The sequence below is a fragment of the Oryx dammah genome, unplaced genomic scaffold (assembly GCF_014754425.2).
Source record: "Oryx dammah isolate SB20612 unplaced genomic scaffold, SCBI_Odam_1.1 HiC_scaffold_1, whole genome shotgun sequence".
Taxonomy (NCBI): domain Eukaryota; kingdom Metazoa; phylum Chordata; class Mammalia; order Artiodactyla; family Bovidae; genus Oryx; species Oryx dammah.
Window position 1 is genome coordinate 75,818,043 of NW_024070185.1, and position 18,581 is coordinate 75,836,623.

Sequence of the window (18,581 nt, forward strand, 5' to 3'; positions counted from 1 at the left end):
CATATAAATGGAAAAATATATGACCTTTTGTGTCTGGTTTCTTTCACTTTAACGTAACTTATCTATGGCCTCAGGCAGCTACAATGTTAAAAAATTGCCTCTGGTTTTTTAAAAAGATTATTTATTGAAATATATTTGACTTACAATATTATATTATTTTCAGGTATCAGGTCAGTTCAGTTCAGTCGCTCAGTAGTGTCTAACTCTTTGTGACCCCGTGGACTACAGCACGCCAGGCCTCCCTGTTCATCACCAACTACTGGAGTTTACCCAAACCCATGTCCATTGAGTCGGTGATGCCATCCAACCATCTCATCCTCTATTGTCCCCTTCTCCTCCTGCCCTCAATCTTACCCAGCATCAGGGTCTTTTCCAATGTGTCAGCTCTTCGCATCAGGTGGCCAAAGTATTAGAGTTTCAGCTTCAACATCAATCCTTTCAATGAACACCCAGGACTGATCTCCTTTAGAATGGACTGGTTGGATCTCCTTGCTGTCCAAGGGACTCTCAAGAGTCTTCTCCAAGACCACAGTTCACAAACATCAATTCTTTGGCGCTCAGCTTTCTTTACAGTCCAGCTCTCACATCCATACATGTCTACTGGAAAAACCATAGCCTTGACTAGACAGACCTTTGTTGACAAAGTAATGTCTCTGCTTTTTAATATGCTGTAGGCAATGGCACCCCACTCCAGCACTCTTGCCTGGAGAATCCCATGGATGGAGGAGCCTGGTGGGCTACAGTCCATGGGGTCGCTAGGAGTCGGACACGACTCAGCGACTTCACTTTCACTTTTCACTCTCCTGCGTTGGAGAAGGAAATGGCAACCCACTTCAGTGTTCCTGCCTTGAGAATCCCAGAGACGGGGGAGCCTGGTGGGCTACCGTCTATGGGGTCACACAGAGTCGTACGTGACTGAAGTGACTTAGCAGCAACAGGTTGGTCATAGCTTTTCTTCCAAGGAGTAAGCGTCTTTTAATTTCATAGTTGCAGTCACCATCTGCAGTGATTTTGGAGCCCCCCAAAATAAAGTCAGCCACTGTTTCCACTGTTTCCCCACCTATTTGCCATGAAGTGATGGGACTGGATCCACATTGCTATTTGATATTTTCATAGATTACATACCATACAAAGTTACTATAAAATATTGACTAAATTCCCTTTGCTGTACACATATCCCTGTAACTTACTTATTTTATGACTGCTAGTTTGTACTCTTAATCCCCTTTACCTATTTTGCCTCTTCCACTCCTTCTCTCCCCTGTGGTAACCAATACCTTTTTCTCTGGATCTGAGTCTGTTTCTATTTTCTTTGTTTGTTTTGTCTCTGATTTTTTTTTTTTTTTACAAACACCTATAAGAAAAATGTCGTTAGCACTGAATGACCTCTGGGTAAGGTTTTATGTTGTTGTTTAGGTGCATCTGTGTCCGACCCTTTTGTGATCCCAAGGACTGTAGTCTGCCAAGCTCCTCTGTCCATGAGATGCATGCAATAAAAATAACTTTTTTTTTTAAATAAAAATATGCATTAATTTTGAAAAATAATTTTTAAACAAAAGAAAAATCCTGTTTGAAGATTAGACTTCCTATGGTTAATATTTGGCTTCTGTAGCATTAGACATCTATAGCCTTAGCTTGTGAATATTTTTTTCTATAGTGATTAAGAGGATAATATTTACAGTATAATTAATAGATATGTACAAGAAGAAAGATCGCTATATTTTGAGCATACTGAGTTTGGGTTATCAGGAGGATAGGCAGATGTCCAACAGGCAGTTGAAAATGTGGACTTGAGCATTAGTCAGGACGTAAGATTGGTAGAAAAGACTGAGTAAAATTCCCAAAGGAGAAATGTAAAGAGAAGAGAAATGAACCGTGGGCATAACCAAAGGGAGTACTTACTTTTGGTGTCAGAAGGAGAAAGAGGCATCGGAGAATGAGAACTAGATCTGAGAGTGAACACATGGAAAATCATGGGAGATGCTATGAAGAAATAGGAGTTGGTAGTAACTGGCTGCTGGAGAAGGCAATGGCACCCCACTCCAGTACTCTTGCCTGGAAAATCCCATGGACGGAGGAGCCTGGTGAGCTGCAGTCCATGGGGTCGCAAAGAGTCGGACACGATTGAGCGACTTCACTTTCACTTTTCACTTTCATGCATTGGAGAAGGAAATGGCAACCCACTCCAGTGTTCTTGCCTGGAGAATCCCAGGGACCGGGGAACCTGGTGGGCTACTGTCTATGGGGTCACACAGAGTTGGACATGACTGAAGCGACTTAGCAGCAGCAGCAGCAGCAGCAGCAGTGACTGGCTGCAGAGAATCTGAGGAGGATGAAAACAAAGAAAAAGCTATTGGATTTGATCCTTCCGTGGTTATCAAGAGAGAATTTTTTGTACCTGGTGAGGATACACATGGTTAGATGGTGAGGAAATGGAAACCCTGACAAAGAAACTTGGTGGTAAAGGAAAGGAAGTGGGAACAGGAATGTAATTCAAGGAGTGGCCTGGTGAGTGGAGGTGGGGTGTGTGTGTGTGTGTGTGTGTATTAAGATGGGGAGCACTTCAAAACATTTATACATTGGCAGGAAGAAGTCACAGAAGAAGGAATGAGATGTAGTTAAATGTGGTCAAGTTGTGGGGATTCCTGATGAAGTAAAGCCCCAGAGATTGGATGAGAATGAGGGACACAGAGGGAGCTTTCACTTTGAGATAAAGGAAGATCATTTCTTTTTTCTTCGTAACAATCACATCTATTTATTTCAGGATAAAATATGCTATTTAGACCCATGCATGGTGCTAAAGTATAATCCTGTTTAGATATTTTATTTTGCCAAGATAGGTTCTAAAAATCATAAGACTGAATAGATTAATAATACAATATGTATCAAACTTAGATTTAAAATGTAGATCAGGATTCTCATTGACTCTGTCCTACTGCTAAAGATGTTGCAAAGATACACATTTAGAAGACCAGCCTGCTATTCTCTCTTGAGAAGACTATATTCAAATTGATAAGAAGTACACTGACATTTATAGACATAGCTATTATCAAAAGGGTATTTCTGTGATGTTGCAAGAAGAAACAGTCCAAACTTTATTCCTTATGACTACTGACATGATTTAATATATACATTATAATATATTTCAGACCATCAAATTAAAATGTTATCCTCACATACGTACGTACTACATTGTTATATTTGCACATATCTTTTCCAATTTCAGACTAAGCAAAGACATACATTTGGAGCTGTATTAATGTATCAAAGTAAAAGGCAACCCAACTTAGTACCAAGAAATATCATGACTGTTGTGTAGTGCTTGATAGAGAAAACACTGATTTTTGACATATCACTTTATTCAGATAGCAGTCTGGTCACACATGGTTTAATGACACTCAGATAATAAACCAGATATAATCAGATGTGAAAGATTGGTTTTCAAACATTATAACCAATTGTGCCGCACTTGCCTATGATCTCACCAACATAAAACCACACTAACAATTCAGTGGCCACCAGACCATTCAGCGGAGCTTCCTTAATTTAACTGTGAGCTGTTTGAAGCCACTAGTTTGAGCACTAATGACTATTTTTTTAAACCTCTGAATAGCAATAAGGATCTCAGCAGGGTTGGAGGAACTAACTCCACTTTAACCTAGTGCCAAAATATGGTCAGTCCAGGCTTCAAGGAAGTCACAGCAGCATTGACCAGGGCTTGAGCCTTCTCTGTGAGATTATGGACAACGTGGGCCATGGTTCTAGAATAGAAAAATCTCACCCAGAACCGGAGGGTCACCACTTTCTCTGAGACAGTAGTGAAGGAAAGGAGAATGGGAGAAAAGACAAAGAAGTGGTGTTAATGTGGAAGCCTGTTCACATTTTGAATGAAGTAATAAAAGAGGTCATCTGCAGGGAATAAGGAGACCTGGATAGAAGGGGATTTTACATATATAGAATAGTCTTATAAAAGTTATAAGTAGAAAAGATGCCAAGTTCTTTTCTTAATTTAGCAAAGCAGATCGTTTGCAGCATCATGACACAAGAGAAAGAACTTTAGCTTTGGGACCACAAAGACTTGAGTTTGAGTCCTGACTTTATTCCTTTTAAACAAGTTACCAAACTTGTCTTTCTCAGTTTCTTCACAGTAAAATGGGGACAACAGTACCTATTTTGTCATAGAGTTATGATATATAGAGTCAATAATAGGACATGTCAGTTAACTTCCAACAAACATTTATTAATCTCCTACTCTGCATGTAGTACTCCACTAGGTGTGTATTTGGAGGATTTTGAAGTCTAAGAAGGAATTTACTTCTCCTTTATTCATTTTTGGGACAGAAAATAATTGACTTTAAAAAAATTATTTATATTTATTTTTGGCTGCACTGGGTGTTTGTTGCTGCAAGTGAACTTCCTCTTATTGTGGAACACCGGCTCTAGAGCATGGACTCAGTGGTTGTGGCACATGGGCATAGTTGCCTCGCAGCAAGTGAAATCTTCCCAGACCAGTGATCAAACTGGTATCCCCTGCGTTGGCAGGCAGATTCTTAACCAATGGACCACAGGGAAGTCCCCAAAGTAATCAACTTTTGCAGAATTGTGGAAGAACTTGCTAGTCACTGCTCTGTATGTTTTATGTAAATATTAGGTTAGATCCCGCCTGTAGGTATTTTTCCAGTCTGCCTGGTTTTAGCCACTAATGCTGGATGAGCCACTTCTCCAAGTCAGCATCTGTGCTATTCTGACCTCTTGCCCTCTGGACAGCGGGCTTGGTAGAGGGAACCCTTTGCAGCTGCCAATCATGAGGCATGAGTGGACTTGGGCTACTGACCCCTTCAGTGGTGATTCAGCCTGTTTCATTCTTGTCTCTACAGTTAGTGTGATGTGTATTTTTTTTCCCATCTCCCTTTTGTTGTTGTTGTTATTAGCAGCTAAATCTATGATTGTTTAGCTTCCAAAGAGCATCCCAGAGGGAAATGGTGCCAGACCAAGGACCTGAGAACAACTGACCACAATCATGAACAGTAATGAAATCCATTCATTTATAATCTCTATTCCTTTTAGGGAGAATAAGTAAAGACATGCATCCTTGATTAAGGAGATTGGAATTAATTGTAATGATTAGACTTGGAGTGTGAATCTAGAGAAATAGTAAATTAAGTTCTAACAGAAGTGCTTTGGCAAAAGGATTATAAATTAAAGATTTAATATGTGTACTCTAGTTACTTAAGTGATTGTCACATCATTTAAGCATTTAATAATAAAATTGTTCCAGTGTCATCTGTGGTTTGTGATGAGGATCAGAATGTTTAGATCAGAACTTCTAGATCAGAACTGAAGCTCATCACCAAGGAAAGGACAAAACATTCTGGCCAATACCTGGACTATGTAATTTACATCTTTCCCTTCTTTAGTTTTTTTCCAATGCAGCAGAGTATTTATAACCTTATGTTATCAGTTAGGAGTAGGTCGGCTTCATTTCTAGGACCATGTACATACCAACGTTTCAAAGTTGGCAGTGGGGAGTTCATAGGTGTACCTTTTTCATATAGGTGACCTCTCAGATCTCTCAGGCAGGCCAATTTGTTTTCCACAGGACTGATCTCTTTTCCTAGTTATCAGCCTTGTATGAGAATTATCACCATGTCACGGGTATTAGTTGCAGTTTACTTTTATTAAGCCTTTGAGGAATGATGGAAAACAACAATGAAAAACAACTGGCAAGTGCCAAGGTACTATCAGTGATTAACAACAATTTTCTCTGGACATTTTGTGATTCCATTAAAATAGAAGCAGAACAGAAATTACCTTGCTTTGGGTGAGATAAGGCACAAAAGGCACTCCCTCACACAGAGCCAGTGCTCAGTAAGTGAATCTCAGTACCATTATTTGGAAGGAATGTCACCTATTTAGCCCCTCCTTCTCCCACTCTGGTTCTCACAAACATCTTTTATTCTGAACCTCAGTGGTATGAAGGTAAACGACATTCATTCTATTTTCTGAGAACAGGCTGCCCTGAGGTTGAAGGTGGTAGGACAATCAGTGGCCCTGGAAGCCCTATTCCAGATTCCAGGTAATTTGGCTAGGTCAGCCCAGCCTTGCAAACTGGCAGCTGTCTGGAAGATATTGAGGTCATGTTCTGCCTTGGCCTGCACCGCCAACAATCTTCTCTGGCAATACGAAGTGAAGAGTAACACTTAATAGCATTCCTTTAAACGATGCGCTACTAAGCTGAAACATAAATGCTGCACTAACAAGGGAGCCAACTTTTGAGTAGTCAAAGGCATTTTGTCAACAAAGCATCATTATTCAGGGCAAGTTAGGTTTGCCATATATATATATGGTTCTATTCAGCTCAGCTCACCTTGTAGATAGACAGTTTGGAACTTCTGTAGTTTCTAAATCAACTCTTATTTCAATAGAGGTGGCTCCTTGTTGTAAATAATGTCCTTAATGTTCTTGTGCTGCAGACTTGGCATTTCTAACTGCCTGATGGACATTTCCACTTGGATTTCCAGCTAGTAACACCTTTTCCCAACATCCTTATTTCTATCTATACCCTCACCAATATTGAGAAACTAGATATGTAATGGTAAAGGGTGAAGTCTTGGGAGGCTGACTGTCTAGTTTTAATTCCCTGCCCTGCTACTTATGAGGTGGGTGGCCTTGGCTAAATTATTTGACTTTTTCGATGCCTTAATCACCTCATCTGTGTAAGTGGGATAATAATAACACATTACTCATCAAATTGTTGTAAAGCATTGAGTTCAATTTCTTAGATCAGTACCTGGCACATAGTCGGTGTTTATATCAGTTTGGCTATATTACGTTGCAAGTAACAGAATGCCAATTAACTGTACTGTAGGTAAAAACATGTTTAATTATCTTTTATAACTAGAATTTTAGAGGTGGGTAGTTCTAGGTTTGGTGCATCAGTTCATTGGTGCTACCAAAGACCCCATTTCTTTCTACCTTCCCCTCTGCCATCTTTAGCATGCTGACTTACCGTCTTCACGGTTATCACAATGTGGTCACCAGGTCCAGACGTCATATCTGCACTCAAGGCAAGAAAGGAGAAGGGCAGGCCCAGCATCCCCTGTCTCTTTCATCAGGAAAACAAAAGCTTTCCTGGAAGTCTCTCAAAGGGCTTCTCCCTACATTTGATTGCCAAGGATAAGTCACATGTCCATTCTTGTCTGTAACAGAGGCTGTGAAAGAAACTGTTTAGTTTTTGGCCTCTGTAATGGGAGATGAGAGCAAAAGAAGAGAGTTGGGCATGGTTGTTGAGGTAGCCTGGCCACAGTGACTGCTTATAGTGATTATTACATGCTAGTTGTTATCGCTATTATTATTCCAGTTCCTTAAGTAAGAAACATAGAAGTTATTTTTCTTTTCATTTTTTAATTTTTCTTTTTAGAAATTTTTATTGGAGTATAGTTGATTTATAATGTTGTGTTAGTTTCAGCTATACACCAGAGTGAATCAGTTATACATATACATATGTCCACTCATTTTTAAAAAATATTCTTTTCCCATAGAGGCCATTACAGAATAGTGAGTAGAGTTCCCTGTGCCATGCATCAGGTTCTTATCAGTTATCTACTTTGTATATAGTAGTGTGTATATGTCAATCGCAGTCTTCTGATTTATCCATTCCTCTCCTTATTCCCTGGTAACCATGTTTGTTTTCTACATCTGTGACTCGACTTCTGTTTTGTAAATAAGTTTATTTGTACACCCCCTCTTTTTTTTAGATTCCACATATAAGCGATATCATATGATATTGTCTTTCTCTGTCTGACTTCATTCAGTATAACAATCTCTAGGTCCATCCATGTTGCTGCAAATGGCATTATTCTTTTTAATGGCTGAGTAGTATTTCATTGTATATGCGTACCACACCTTTTTCATCCATTCCTCTCTCAATGGACATTTAGATTCCTTCCGTGTCCTGGCTATTGTAAATTGTGCCGCAGTGCACTATCGGGGTAAATGTATCTTTTTGAATTACAGTTTTCTCTGTGTATATGCCCAGGAGTGGGATTGCTGGATTATATGGTAGTTCCGTTTTTAGTTTTTAAAGGAATTTCCATATTCCTTTATCCATAGTGGCTATACCAGTTTATATTCCCACCAACAGTACAAGAAGGTTCCCTTTTCTCCACACCATCTCCAGCTTTATTGTTTGTAGATTTTATTTTTAAAAAATATTTATTTATTTATTTGGCTGTGCCAGGTCTTCATTTTGGCATGCGGGATCTTTAGATGAAGCATGTGGGATCTTTAGTTGCTGCAAACAAAGTCTTAGTTGAGACATGTGGGGATCTAGTTTCTTAACCAGGGATTGAACCCAGGCCCCATGTATTGGGAGTGTAGAGTCTTAGCCACTGAACCACCAGAGAAATCCCTGATTGTAGATTATTTTGATGATGGCTGTTCTGACTGGTGTAAGGTGATACCTCATTGTAGTTTTGATTTACATTTCTCTAATAAATGCTTCCACGGTGGCTCGGCAGTAAAGAATCCGCCTGCCAATGCAGGAGACTCAGTTTTGATTCCTAGCTAGGGAAGATCCCCTAGAGAAGGAAATGGCAACCCACTCCAGTCTTCTTGCCTAGGACGTCCTATGGACAGAGGAGCCTGGCAGGCTACAGTCCATGGGGTTGCAAAAGAGTAGGACATGACTCAGCATGACTCAACAACAACAACAATTGGTGATGTTGAGCATCTTTTCATGTGCTTTTTGGCCATTGGCATATTTTCTTTGGAGAAATGTCTATTAGCTCTTCTGCCAATTTTTTGATTGGTGGAAAGATATAAAAAAAGATACTGAACTGCTTGTATATTTTGGAGATTATTCTCTTGTTGGTTGCTTCATTTGCAAATATTTCTCCCATTCTGAGGGTTGTTCTTTTGTTTATGGTTTCCTTTGCTGTGCAAGAGCTTTTAAGTTTAATTAGATTCCTTTTAAAATTTGTTATTTTTATTTTCATTATTCTAGGAGATGGATCAAAAAAGATCTTGCTGCAACTTATGTCAAAGAGTGTTCTGCATATGTTTTCATCTAAGAATTTTATAGTGTCTGGTTTACATTTAGATCTTTAATCTATTTTGAATTTATTTTTGTTTAGGGTGTTAGGGAGTGTTCTTATTTCATTCTTTTACATGTAGCTGTCCAGTTTTCTGAGCACTACTTATGGAAAAGACTGTCTTTTCTCCATTGTATATTCTTGTCTCCATTATTATAGATTAGATGCCCATAGGTGTATGGATTTAACTCTGAGCTTTCTATCCTGTACCATTGACCTATATTTCTGTTTTTCTGCCAGTACCATACTGTCTTGATCACTGTAGCTTTGAAGTATAGTCTGAAGTCAGGGAGCCTGATTCCTCCAGCTTTGCTTTTCTTTCTCAACATTGCTTTGACTATTCAGTCTTGTGTTTCCTTACAACTGTATAATGTTTTAATTATGTGAAAACTGTCATTGGTAATTTGATAGGGATTTTACTCAGTCTCTAGATTGCTTTGGGTAGTATAATCATTGTTACAATATTGATTCTTCCAATCCAAGAACATGGTATATCTCTCCATCTGTTTGTGTTATCTTTTATTTCTTTCATCAGTATCTTATACTTTTCTGAGTACAAGTCTTTTGCCTCCATAGGTAGGTTTATTTCTAGGTATTTTATTCTTTTTTGTTGTGATAGTAAGTGGGATTGTTTCCTTAATTTCTCTTTCTGATCTTTTGTGGTTAGTGCATTGGGATGCAGGAGATTTCTGTGTATTAATTTTGCATTCTGCAGCTTCACCAAATTATGATGAGCTCTGAAGTTATTTTTCATTCTCCTTCTCTAGCAAACACTCAGTCACTAAATTTGGTGATTCCTTCTGCTCAGGGCTTTCCATACCTAACCCTTTCTTTCCCTTTATGCTCTTCTTAGTGTTTCTAGTCTTTATTATCTCATGAGTGAAGAAATATAGCAGCTTTCTTTCTGTACCTTTGATCTCCATTTTCTCTGTACTCTGCTTCATCTTGCATTCTGCTAGATGAATCTTCACCTTCTTGCTTCAAATAACTCAGTTCCTCCCTATTATCTACAATACTGATTCTTAAACTTTATTGTACTTTAGATCACCTGGAAAGCTAGTTAAAAATAAAATGTCTCAAAAAGCAGATGCTGAGGTTACAAATTATATACCCTCAAAACATTCACAGTATAATGAAAAAGATAGGTAAAATAATGATAATCAAGGGTATTGTCATTTATTTTTTATATCGCTCATTTGACACAAAAATGTACTACTTTACCTAATATTCATTATTGCTTATCTTTTCATGTGTTTATAAGTCTCAGCTCTTCCAGTAGACCAGAAATGCCTTGAAGGCAGAGATTCAGTTCAGTTCAGTTGCTCAATCATGTCCGACTCTATGTGGCCCCATGAACTGCAGCACACCAGGCCTCCCTGTCCATCACCAATTCCTGGAGTTTACCCAAACCCATGTCCATTGAGTTGGTGATGCCATCCAACCATCTCATCCTCTGTCATCCCCTTCTCCTCCTGCCCTCAATCTTACCCAGCATCAGGGTCTTTTCAAATAAGTCAGCTCTTCGCATCACTTGGCCAAAGTATTGGAGTTTCAGCTTCAACATCAGTCCTTCCAATGAACACTCAGGACTGATCTCATTTAGGATGGACTGGTTGGATCTTCTTGCAGTCCAAGGGACTCTCAAGAGTCTTTTCCAACACCACAGTTCAAAAGCATCAATTGGTGCTCAACTTCCTTTATGGTCCAACTCTCACATTCATACATGACTACTGGAAAAACCATAGCTTTGACTAGACGGACCTTTGTTGGCAAAGTAATGTCTCTGCTTTTTAATGTGCTGGCTAGGTTGGTCATAGCTTCTCTTCCAAGGAGCAAGCGTCCTTTAATTTCATAGCTATAGTCACCATCTGCAGTGATTTTGGAGCCCAAGAAAATAAAGTCTGTCACTGTTTCCATTGTTTCTGTATTTATTTGCCATAAGATGCCATGATCTTAGTTTTTTGAATGTTGAGTTTTAAGCCAACTTTTCACTCTCCTCTTTACTTTCATCAAGAGGCTCTTTAATTCCTCTTCATTTTCTGCCATATGGTGGTATCATCTGCATATCTGAGGGTATTGATATTACCAGCTACTAAATTGAAGCAACAGTTAGAACTAGACATGGAACAACAGACTGGTTCCAAATAGGAAAAGGAGTATGCCAAGGCTGTATATTGTCACCCTGCTTATTTAACTTATATGCAGAGTACATCATGAGAAACGCTGCGTGGAAGAAGCACAAGCTGGAATCAAGATTGCTGGGAGAAATATCAATAACCTCAGATATGCAGATGACACCACCCTTATGGCAGAAAGTGAAGAGCTAAAGAGCCTTTTGATGAAAGTGAAAGAGGAGAGTGAAAAGGTTAGCTTAAAGCTCAACATTTAGAAAACTAACATCATGGCAGCTGGTCCCATCACTTCGTGGGTAGTAGATGGGGAAAGAGGGGAAACAGTGTCAGACTTTATTTTTTGGGGCTCCAAAATCACTGCAGATGGTGATTGAAGCCATGAAATTAAAAGACGCTTACTCCTTAGAAGGGAAGTTATGACCAATCTAGATAGCATATTCAAAAGCAGAGACATTACTTTGCTAACAAAGTTCCATCTAGTCAAGGCTATGGTTTTTCCAGTGGTCATGTATGGATGTGAGAGTTGGACTGTGAAGAAAGCTGAGTGCCAAAGAATTGATGCTTTTGAACTGTGGTGTTGGAGAAGACTCTTGAGAGTCCCTTGGACTGCAAGGAGATCCAACCAGTCCATTCTAACGGAGATCAGTCCTGGGTGTTCTTTGGATGCTAAAGCTGAAACTCCAGTACTTTGGCCATCTCATGCGAAGAGTTGACTCATTGGAAAAGACTCTGATGCTGGGAGGGATTGGGGGCAGGAGGAGAAGGGGATGACAGAGGATGAGATGTTTGGATAGCATCACTGACTCGATGGACGTGAGTTTGAGTAAACTCCGGGAGTTGGTGATGGACAGGGAGGCCTGGTGTGCTGCGATTCATGGGGTCACAAAGAATCGGACATGACTGAACGACTGAACTGAACTGAAATTATGAAATTAACACCTAAGCAACTGATAACATCTTTGCTCCTTTGCACTGATTAGGCTGGAAACAATGTGAGCCAGCCTTTACAAACAAAACAGTCATCTGCTCTCTCATGTTCCACTTACCATAGTTTTCCCATCCTCATTCCCTGAATATGAGAGACTAAGGGTGATTAACTATCCTGGTATTGATCTACTATCCTGGTGCTGATATCTGGGGAATGGGGGATGTCCTACGGTTAATACCTGGACAGTCCCAGGCAAATTGGGATGAATTGATCACTCAAGGATAAAGTAAAAGGATTTGGAATTATGCAACCTAGGTTAAATTCCTTACTGTGGGCAAATCTCTTAATCTTGGTGGCTGCTTTATGCCGCCAGGCATAAGAGTGTCTCTGAATCCAAGGTAGCCCCCAACCTTTGCAAATTCAGAAAGAGCATTTCACCATAGCCTACTGGGTTTGTCTTGTCCACTGGCTGGGCCAAGTCAGCACTGGCATATGTTAGTAGTAAATATTTGACATAACTTTCTTTGACTTACCCATTATCACAGATTCTTATGGTCTAGTAATAAAATTGCATTACACAAAAATAGAATATATTTAACAACTTTTACATCAACTTCCAGATATTTATTGGCTCCAGGAGGTTGGTTCCAGTTGTCTGAGAGTCAGGTATAGATCCTAGCTTTGTCATTTACTAGCTGTATGACCCTGAATAAGGGCTTTATTTTTCTCATCCAGACAAATGATAAGATTCATTGCAATGATTAAATGGGTAAATATGAGTATTAGTCATGAAACAGACTATTTTTTCCAGTTTTGTTGAGATATAATTAGCATACAGCACTGTATGTTTGTGTACAGTGTAATGATTTGATTTACATACATCATGAAATGATTTCACAAGATTATTGAACATCCATCATCTCATAGAGATACAAAATTGTTTTTCTTATTGTGAGAACTCTTAAGATTTACACACTTAACAACTTTCATATATTATATACAGCAGTGTTAATTATATTTATCATGTTGTACATTACATCCCTAATTTTTATCTTATAACTGGAAGTTTGTACCCTTTGACTGAGCTGCCCAGGTGGCACTAAGTGGTAAAGAACCTGCCTGCCAGTGCAGGAGACTTAAGAGATGCAGGTTTAGTCTCTGGGTCAGGAAGATCCCCTGGAGGAGGGCATGGTAACCCATTCCAGTATTCTTGCTTAGAGAATTCCATGGACAGAGGAGTCTGGCAGGCTACAGTCCATAGGGTTGCAAAGAGTCGTATATGACTAAAGCAACTTAGCACACATGCACTACCCTTTGACTGCCTTTATCAAATTCCCCCTCCCTCCTACCTCCTCCCACTGGTAACCACAAATCTGATTTCTTTTTCTATGAGTTTGTTTGTTTTGGAAGTGTAATTGACCTATAACACTATGTTAGTTCCTGTTACACAACACAGTGATTCAATATTTCTATACACTTCAAAATGATAACTTCAATAAGTCTAGTTATGATCAGTTACCATACAAATATATTACAGTTATTGACTATATTCCCACACTGCATGTTTCATACTCATGACTCATTTATTTTGCAACTGGAAGTTAATCTCCCTTACCTATTTCTTTCCTCTCCCCTCCCCTCTCCCCTCTGGCAACCCACCTATTTGTTCTCTGTATCATTATCTGTTTCTGTTTTGTTATGTTTGGTCTTTTTTTTGTTGTTTTTTTTAGATTCCACTTGTAAGTGAAATCATATAGTATTTATCTTTCTAAACAGATTATTTTTATTCAGAGCTTTTCAAATGAGGAAACTGAACCACAAGAGGGAAGCACCTTGTCTGAGGTCACATAACTAGCCAAGTGTAGAGCCAGGACTGATTCCCCAGTGGCCCAACCTCCTGATTCATGCTCTTAATTGCTATTCTTTCTCTACTGCCTCCTGGTAGTGGGGCCTGTGGCCTGGGGAATGGTAGTGAAACAGGAGGGAAGGGGGCAGGGCATGACCTTTAAAAATTTTATAGCCATAGGACCTGACAAAAACTGGTTAGAACCAACTAAATCCAAGGTGGTGGAAAATTTGACTTCCAGTGGACTGTGAGCCATATTGTATGCTGATTGTAATACATTGTAATGCACTGTATGTGTGCTCAGTTGTGTCCAACTCTTTGCAACCCCATGGACTATAGCCCACCAGGCTTTGCTTTCCATGGGATTTCCCAGGCAAGAATACTGGAGTAGCTTTCCATTTCCTTCTCCAAGGGATCTTCCAGACCCAGGGATTGAACCCACTTCTGCTGCATTGACAGGTGGATTCTTTACCACAGAGCCTCTGGGTAAGCTCTAGCCTATGAAGTTACCCAGTCCATAAAATCTAACCACCCCATATTTCAGGGCCTCTTGCCTTCTGAGTTGGTCCACACTCTGTCCGTGGAGTGTACTTCTCTCTAAAGTAGTCCACTTCTTACCTATTACTTTGTCTCTCACTGAAGAACCTGAAATTCATTAAGTCCTGAGACCAGGTGTGTGATCTCAATTAAAAAACCATGGGGTCAGGACTTCCCTGGTGGTCCAGTGATTAAGACTCCATGCTTCCAATGGAGGGGGCACAGGTTCAATCCCTGGTCAGGGAACTGAGACCCTACATGTTGTATGGCACAGCAACAAAACAAAACAAACCATGAGTTCAAGTCTCAGTCTGGGTTCTGACTGGCTTTGAGTCCTGGCCTGTAGATCCCATCTGAATTTCATGGTTTTAGCAGGACCTTAAAGGGGAGTGGATGCATTGGCAAGACTAGATCTTAGATACTGAGGCCCTGGGGGCTTCCCTGTAGCTCAAATAGTAAAGAATTTGCCTCCAACGCAGGAGATAAGGGTTCAATCCCTGGGTCAGGAAGATCCCCTGGAGATGGAAATAGAAATGGCAACACAACTGAGGAACTAACACTATTACTACACTGAGGCCCTGAGAAGCTAGTGTCCCAAGCCCAGTATGGAAGCTGCCTGTCTTTGAGAATCTGAACCTGGGAAGAGAAGGAATGACCACAGTGGACTGAAGGTGAGGATTGTTAATGTCTCCTGGGATTTCACATGTCTCTGTGATCCCTGGGTGACTTAAAGAAAGGAAAGGTGTCTAGGATCAGTTGAGATTGAATTGTCTAGTACAAGGGTTCTCATTTAAATTGAATCAGGGAAAATAAGGAAATTGATGTCACCTTTACTTTGCCTGAGTTTGTCATTATAACATCATTCCAACTACACACAGAGAAAGAGCCTGAAGTATAAACACAATAAATTTTTTCTTTTCTTTCTCTTCTTTTTTCTTTGGAGGAGGTTGGTGGTTGAATTTGGCTCACATGTTTTAACTTTATGTACTTATTTTTCTTTTAGTTTTAATGGGCTGAATTATGTTCTTCTCACTCCCCAAATTCATATTTTGAAGTCCTAACATTTAATACCTCAAAATGTGACAGTATTTGGAGACAGGACCTTTAAAGAGGTAATTAAATTAATTTATGGTCCTAGTCCACTGTAACTGATGTCCTTTAAGAAGAAAGAGGCTAGGACACAGACACACAGGGGAAAGATCATGTGAAGACACACGGAGAAGACGTCCACAGAAGAGGCCTCAGAAGAAACCAATCCTGCTGACACTTTGATCTTGAACTTCTAGCCTCTGGAGTTGTGAGAAAACAAATTTCTATTGTTTAAACCCAGGCTGTGATCCTTTGTTATGGCAGCCTGAGCTGAGAAATACATGTGTATTGTCGTAGGTAGGACTTCCCCAGATGCACATGGGGATTTATGCACCAATAGTTTATCTGGGTGGACAAGGAAATGGCAACCTACTCCAGTATTCTTGCCTAGAGAATCCCGTGGACAGAGGAGCCTGGTGGGCTGCTGTCCATGGGGTTGCACAGAGTTGGACATGACTGAAGCGCCTTAGCACGCATGCATGCATTGGAGAAGGAAATGGCATCCCACTCCAGTATTGTTGCCTGGAGAATCCCAGGGGTGGAGGAGCCTGGTAGGCAGCCGTCTATGTGGTTGCACAGAGGTGGACATGACTGAAGTGACTTAGCAGCAGCAGCAGCAGCAGTTTATCTGGGAGGTGATCCCAGGAAACTCCAAAAGGCAGAGGGAATGTGAGAAGGAAAGGAAGGAGACCAATCTAAAGCTTCTGGGGACGACTGGGACCCAGTTCTGCTGTGGGCCTCTGAAGACCATGAAGAACACACTTCAGATGGTCCCACTGCAGGGAACTTGAGCAGGTTGTTCACGTTTCATCTCCCATTTGTCTTGAAGGAATGATTGGCTGATGACCTCCCTCCCAGGCTGGCCTGCGCAGAGGTGAGCTCACTCCAGCAGTCAGGAAAGCTGGAGGGCAGAGGGCTAGAGGGGCTCCCTGTAAGAAACTACAGGTCATGCACGGCAAGAGTAAATGAGTGCTTTATTTGCTTTGGCAATAAAAATCAATGAAGACTTTTTTAAAAACCCAGGAAAGTGTATTACTGGGAGCAGTTTTATTTACCTTTAACATTAGAACAAAATGAATACTTGGTATAGACTCTGGAATTTGGCCTAGAAAGAACAGTTGTCTCTGCCAGGTAGGTTGTGAGATGTGATAGGATTCATCTGTTTTTAGTGCCCCTGTGGCCTCCCTGCCTGCTGATGCAAGAGACATAAGAGACACAGGTTCAACCCTGGGTCAGGAAGATAACCTGGAGGAGAAATGGCAACCCACTCCAGTATTCTTGCCTGGATAATCCTATGGACAGAGGAGCCTGGTGGGCTGCAGGCCATGGAGTCGCAAAGAGTCAGACACAACTGAAGCGACTTAGCACACACACATGGCCTCCTGTAGCAGGCCTGCAGTGCCAGCCTCACTGTCATTCCCAAGTTCCCAGAAATTATGCTTTGTTGGTACTAAAGGGCTTTGCTGCTGCTGCTGCTGGGTTCCTTTAAATTGGTATAATATTGATTAAAATAAGAAGTGCATGCATACATGCATGTGTTGTGCTCAGTCCTGTCCAACTCTTTGTTACCCCATGGACTGCAGCCTGCCAGGCTCCTCTGTCCGTGGAATTTTCCAAGCAAGAATACTGGAGTGGGTTGCCATTTCCTCCTCCAGGAGATCTTCCCAATCCGGGGATCAAACCTGTGTCTCTTGCTTCAGCTGCATTGGCAGGCAGATTCTTTACCACCGAGCCACCTGGGAAGCCCAAATAAAAAGTGGGAGTCCTCCTTTTTTTCTTAAACTGGGTGAGCATGAATAACAAAATTTATTTCCCTTTTATCAAAACTAAAACAGAACTCGGTGTCCTGGGTCATCTAGAGACAAGTGTCTGCTTATTCTTTTCTTTTGCTTAATGATGTCGTAATTATTCAGTTACCTTCCCCATCTCCTACATGAGGACCAAAATAGATAATTCAGAGAAAGTTTTCAACAAGAGGCCTGGCTAGTGACTGGAAATATCAAAGTTGATTAATGATATTGGTAATTTGTGTATTTATTTCATGTAACCAGGAATTTCTGGTTAAATAAACTTTGTCACCAGGTGTGTTTCACATGTAAGTGTGCCAGGATTGCTACTATGGATCTTTTGTCCTCTGTATCTCCAGGTTGAATTGTTGGAAAGTTTTCAGTTAAAAAACCCTGAGAGGTGGGGGCTGGCCTTGGTGGAGGAGAGAAGGAGATATAGGAACCAGATTCTGAGCCAGGGGCTGGGCGTGTTGGTGGGATCTCCCTCCTTGCACCAGTTTCCCTGAGTCCCCCTCACTCACCGTCTGCCAGTCATCCCCAGTGGCTCTGACGGACTGGTGGGACAAGTATAAATGACTAATGATATTAAAAAAAGTTGCTTGGCCTCATTATTAGCCCAAAAAAGGGGGGAAGAATTAAAACAACAGATAATTGATTATGGGTTTTAAAAGGGAGGGATATAGTTAGAAAATTTTCTAAATGAATGCTTCTTCACTAGAGTACTTATTTTAATGCAGCATGTAATTCTCTGGTTAAGTCTCAGAATGAGGGTTCAGACTTTTAAAAAATACTCAAATAACAGCATTATACCAACCAAAAACATGCATTTTGGTGATTAAAAAAAGGAACATTGTATATAATACTAAAAAGATGTACTGTAGCCCGGGGCCTGATATGTGATACACCATCCATAGGTAATAGCTATGATTATAATTATTGCCACCATCTTTCCAATCCAGTGCCTCACCCTGCACTGCTGAGAATTCTCTTGCATCGGAGGGTAATGAGTGATGGAGACTCTATCGGGATTTGGTGGGAAGAGGAGACTGCAGTCAAGCTCACAACACACACTCACTTCAGGTGATTCCTTTTGCCTCTTGGACACATCTGCTCCCCCAGTCCCCTTTCTGTCTCTCCTCTTCCTTTATACAAGCTTAGCTTACTTAGCTG

The 18,581-nt window shown here is 40.6% G+C and overlaps 1 pseudogene; it reads right to left on the reverse strand.

The window, feature by feature from the left end:
- Window positions 1–3,441: 3,441 nt before the first annotated feature.
- Window positions 3,442–3,757, reverse strand: LOC120866805 (annotated as a pseudogene).
- Between the last annotated feature and the right edge of the window lie 14,824 nt (window positions 3,758–18,581).